Genomic DNA, 6,000 nt, shown 5'->3' with positions numbered 1-6,000 from the left:
TGAGTGGGTCAACCAGGCAATTAGAGAAGAAATTAAAAAATATATGGAAACAAACGAAAATGAAAATACAACAATCCAAACGCTTTGGGACACATCGAAGGCAGTCCTGAGAGGAAAATACATTGCAATCCAGGCCTATCTCAAGAAACAAGAAAAATCCCAAATACAAAATCTAACAGCACACCTAAAGGAAATAGAAGCAGAATAGCAAAGGCAGCCTAAACCCAGCAGAAGAAGAGAAATCATAAAGATCAGAGCAGAAATAAACAATATAGAATCTAAAAAAACTGTAGAGCAGATCAACGAAACCAAGAGTTGGTTTTTTGAAAAAATAAACAAAATTGACAAACCTCTAGCCAGGCTTCTCAAAAAGAAAAGGGAGATGACCCAAATAGATAAAATCATGAATGAAAATGGAATGATTACAACCAATCCCTCAGAGATACAAACAATTATCAGGGAATACTATGAAAAATTATATGCCAACAAATTGGACAACCTGGAAGAAATGGACAAATTCCTAAACACCGACACTCTTCCAAAACTCAATCAGGAGGAAATAGAAAGCTTGAACAGACCCATAACCAGCGAAGAAATTGAATCGGTTATCAAAAATCTCCCAACAAATAAGAGTCCAGGACCAGATGGCTTCCCAGGGGAGTTCTACCAGACGTTTAAAGCAGAGATAATACCTATCCTTCTCAAGCTATTCCAAGAAATAGAAAGGGAAGGAAAACTTCCAGACTCATTCTATGAAGCCAGTATTACTTTGATTCCTAAACCAGACAGAGACCCAGGAAAAAAAGAGAACTACAGGCCAATATCCCTGATGAATATGGATGCAAAAATTCTCAATAAGATACTAGCAAATCGAATTCAACAGCATATAAAAAGAATTATTCACCATGATCAAGTGGGATTCATTCCTGGGATGCAGGGCTGGTTCAACATTCGCAAATCGATCAACGTGATACATCACATTAACAAAAAAAAAGAGAAGAACCATATGATCCTGTCAATCGATGCAGAAAAGGCCTTTGACAAAATCCAGCACCCTTTCTTAATAAAAACCCTTGAGAAAGTCGGGATAGAAGGAACATACTTAAAGATCATAAAAGCCATTTATGAAAAGCCCACAGCTAACATCATCCTCAATGGGGAAAAACTGAGAGCTTTTTCCCTGAGATCAGGAACACGACAGGGATGCCCACTCTCACCGCTGCTGTTTAATATAGTGCTGGAAGTTCTAGCATCAGCAATCAGGCAACAAAGGGAAATCAAAGGCATCCAAATTGGCAAAGATGAAGTCAAGCTTTCGCTTTTTGCAGATGACATGATATTATACATGGAAAATCCGATAGACTCCACCAAAAGTCTGCTAGAACTGATACATGAATTCAGCAAAGTTGCAGGATACAAAATCAATGTACAGAAATCAGTTGCATTCTTATACACTAACAATGAAGCAACAGAAAGACAAATAAAGAAACTGATCCCATTCACAATTGCACCAAGAAGCATAAAATACCTAGGAATAAATCTAACCAAAGATGTAAAAGATCTGTATGCTGAAAACTATAGAAAGCTTATGCAGGTAATTGAAGAAGATATAAAGAAATGGAAAGACATTCCCTGCTCATGGATTGGAAGAATAAATATTGTCAAAATGTCAATACTACCCAAAGCTATCTACACATTCAATGCAATCCCAATCAAAATTGCACCAGCATTCTTCTCGAAACTAGAACAAGCAATCCTAAAATTCATATGGAACCACAAAAGGCCCCGAATAGCCAAAGTAATTTTGAAGAAGAAGACCAAAGCAGGAGGCATCACAATCCCAGACTTTAGCCTCTACTACAAAGCTGTCATCATCAAGACAGCATGGTATTGGCATAAAAACAGACACATAGACCAATGGAATCGAATAGAAACCCCAGAACTAGACCCACAAACGTATGGCCAACTCATTTTTGACAAAGCAGGAAAGAACATCCAATGGAAAAAAGACAGTCTCTTTAACAAATGGTGCTGGGAGAACTGGACAGGAACATGCAGAAGGTTGAAACTAGACCACTTTCTCACACCATTCACAAAAATAAACTCAAAATGGATAAAGGACCTGAATGTGAGACAGGAAACCATCAAAACCTTAGAGGAGAAAGCAGGAAAAGACCTCTCTGACCTCAGCCGTAGCAATCTCTTACTCGGCACATCCCCAAAGGCAAGGGAATTAAAAGCAAAAGTGAATTGCTGGGACCTTATGAAGATAAAAAGCTTCTGCACAGCAAAGGAAACAACCAACAAAACTAAAAGGCAACCAACGGAATGGGAAAAGATATTTGCAAATGACACATCGGACAAAGGGCTAGTATCCAAAATCTATAAAGAGCTCATCAAACTCCACACCCGAAAAACAAATAACCCAGTGAAGAAATGGGCAGAAAACATGAATAGACACTTCTCTAAAGAAGACATCCGGATGGCCAACAGGCACATGAAAAGATGCTCAACGTCGCTCCTCATCAGGGAAATACAAATCAAAACCACACTCAGATACCACCTCACGCCAGTCAGAGTGGCCAAAATGAAGAAATCAGGAGACTATAGATGCTGGAGAGGATGTGGAGAGACGGGAACCCTCTTGCACTGTTGGTGGGAATGCAAATTGGTGCAGCCGCTCTGGAAAGCAGTGTGGAGGTTCCTCAGAAAATTAAAAATAGAACTACCCTATGACCCAGCAATAGCACGGCTAGGAATTTATCCAAGGGATACAGGAGTACTGATGCATAGGGGCACTTGTACCCCAATGTTTATAGCAGCACTCTCAACAATCGCCAAATTATGCAAAGAGCCTAAATGTCCATCAACTGATGAATGGATAAAGAAATTGTGGTTTATATACACAATGGAATACTACGTGGCAATGAGAAAGAATGAAATATGGCCTTTTGTAGCAACATGGATGGAACTGGAGAGTGTGATGCTAAGTGAAATAGGCCATACAGAGAAAGACAGATACCATATGGTTTCACTCTTATGTGTATCCTGAGAAACGTAACAGAAACCCATGGGGAGGGGAAGGGAAAAAAAAAAAAAGAGGTTAGAGTGGGAGAGAGCCAAAGCATAAGAGACTTAAAAACTGAGAACAAACTGAGGGTTGATGGGGGGTGGGAGGGAGGGCAGGGTGGGTGATGGGTATTGAGGAGGGCACCTTTTGGGATGAGCACTGGGTGTTGTATGGAAACCAATTTGACAGTAAATTTCATATATTAAAAAATAAATAAATAAATAAATAAATTTAAAAAAAAATAAAATAAAAAATAAAAAAAATAAAAAAAAATAAAAAAAACTATGGCAGATGTCTCTACAGAAACCTTCATGCAAGTAGGGAGTGGCATCATATCCTCAACATGCGCAATTGAAAATTTTGCAGCTAAGAATACTTTCTCCAGTAAGGCAGTCATTCAGATACAAGGAGTGATAGAATTTCCCAGACAAACAAAAACCAAAGGAGTTCATGGTCTCTAAATCAGCCCTGCGAGAATTTAAAGGGGACACTTTGAGTGGGAAAGGAAGACTAAAAGTAACAAAGACTAGAAATAAACAGAGAAAATCTCCAGAAACAATGACTTTGGAGGTAACACTATGGCACTAAGTTTATATCTATCAATAATTACTGTGAATGTAAATGGGCAAAATGCTCCAATCAAAAGACATAGGATACCGGAATGGATAAAAACAAATACAAGATCCTTCTACACACTGCACACGATTGACTCATTTTCAACCTAAAACACCTGTAGATTGAAAGTGAGGGGAGGGTGAACAATTTATCATGCTAATGGACGTCAAATGAAAGTCGTAGTACCATAGTCACATCACACTAACTACTTTTCAAACCAAAGTTTGTTACAAGAGATCAGGAAGGCAGTATATCATCATAAGGGGGTCTATCCAACAAGAAGATCTGAAGCTTTAAATATTTATACCCCAAAAATGTAAGCACTGAAATATATACTCAATAAGAAACATAAAGAAACTCATTGATAATAGACAATAGTAATAATAGAGAACATTAACACTCCACTTACAACAATGGAAAGACAATCTAAGCTGAAAATCAATAAGGAAACAATGGCTTTGAAAGACACATGGACTGAATGGACTTAACAGACATATTCAGAACATTCCATCCTAAAGCACCAGAATACACATTCTTTTTGAGTGCGCATGGAACATTCTCCAGAACAGATCACATACTATGTCACAAATCAGCCCTCTACAAGTACAAAAAGACTGAGATCATTCCATGCGTATTTTCAGAGTCCAGAGTGCTAACTATTACACAATGGAACTCCATGCGTATTTTCAAACCACAACACTATGAAACTTGAAGTCGACCACAAGAAAAATTTGAGCAACACTGCCAATACATTAGGTTAAAGAACATTGTAGTAAAAGCAGGATGAGATTTTCAGGAAATTACAGAAGCAATAAAAAAATACATGGAAGCAAATGAAAATGAAAACATGCCAGTTCCAAACCATATGGATGCAGCAAAGTTGATGGAAGAGTGAAATATATAGCAGTACAGGCCAAACTCAAGAAAGAAGAAAGGTCTCAAACACACAACCACTTTACAACTAAAGGAGCTAGAAAAAGAACAAATGAACCCTAAAGCCAGCAGGAACAGGTAAACAAAAAAGATTAGAGCAGAAATAAATGATATAGAAACAAAGAAAAACAGTAGAACAGATGAATGAAACTATAAGCTGGTTTCTGTAAGAATAAATAAAAATGAAAACCCATGGGCAGACTTGGCAAAAACAAAAGAGAAAGGACGAAAGTAAATATAATCAGAATTTGAGAGGAGACATCGTGACTGACACCACAGAAATACAACTATGAGAAAATAGTTTGGAGATTTATATGCCAACAAATTGGGCAATCTGGAAGAAATGGATAAATTCCCAAAATAATGTAAACTACCTAAACTGAAAACGGAAGAAATAGAAAACGTGAACAGACTGATAATGAGCAAAGAAATTGAATCATTAATCAAAAATCTACTGACACACAAAAATCCAGGGCCAGATAGGTTCACAGGTGAATTCTACCAGATATTTAACAAGAGTGTGAAATATTCTATTTAAGTAGAATAGAATATTCCTGTCTTCACAAACTGTTCCAAATAATAGAAATGGAAAGAAAACTTCCAAATTCATTCTACAAGATGAGTATGATCACAGTTCCAAACCAGATTAAACCCCAATAAAATGAGACTTACATGCCACTAGCCCTAATTAGCAAGAATACAACAATTGTGAAGAAAATACTTGCAGGGGCGCCTGGGTGGCTCAGTCGGTTAAGCGTCCAACTTTGGCTCGGGTCATAATCTTGTGGTCCGTGAATCTGAGCCCCGTGTCAGGCTCTGTGCTGACAGCTCAGAGCCTGGAGCCTGTTTCAGATTCTGTGTCTCCCTCTCTCTGACCCTCCCCCATTCATGCTCTGTCTCTCTCTGTCTCAAAAATAAATAAACGTTACAAAAAAAGAAAGAAAATACTTGCAAATTGAATCCAACAAGACATTAAAAGGATCCTTTAACGTGACCAGGTGGGATTTATTCCTTGGCTGTAAGGGTGGTTCAATAGTCACAAATAAATCAATGTAATACATACCATCAATCAGAGAAAGGATACGAATGATATGACCCTCTCAATAGATGCAAAAAAAAAATTGACATAGTACAGCATCCTTTCTTGATAAAACCCTCAACAAGGGGTAGAGGAAACACACCTCAACATCATAAAGTCCATACATGAAAACCCCACAGCTAATATCCTCAGTGGGGAAAAAAACCCTTTTCCTCTACTGTCAGGAACACAAGAGGAATGTCCACACCCATCATTCTACTTAACACAGCAGCGGAAATCTTATCCTCAAAAACAGACAACAACAAAAAATAAAGGCATACAAGTTGGAAAAGAAGAAGTCAAA

The sequence above is a fragment of the Neofelis nebulosa genome, chromosome 7 (assembly GCF_028018385.1).
Source record: "Neofelis nebulosa isolate mNeoNeb1 chromosome 7, mNeoNeb1.pri, whole genome shotgun sequence".
Taxonomy (NCBI): domain Eukaryota; kingdom Metazoa; phylum Chordata; class Mammalia; order Carnivora; family Felidae; genus Neofelis; species Neofelis nebulosa.
This window is presented reverse-complemented; position numbering follows the sequence as displayed.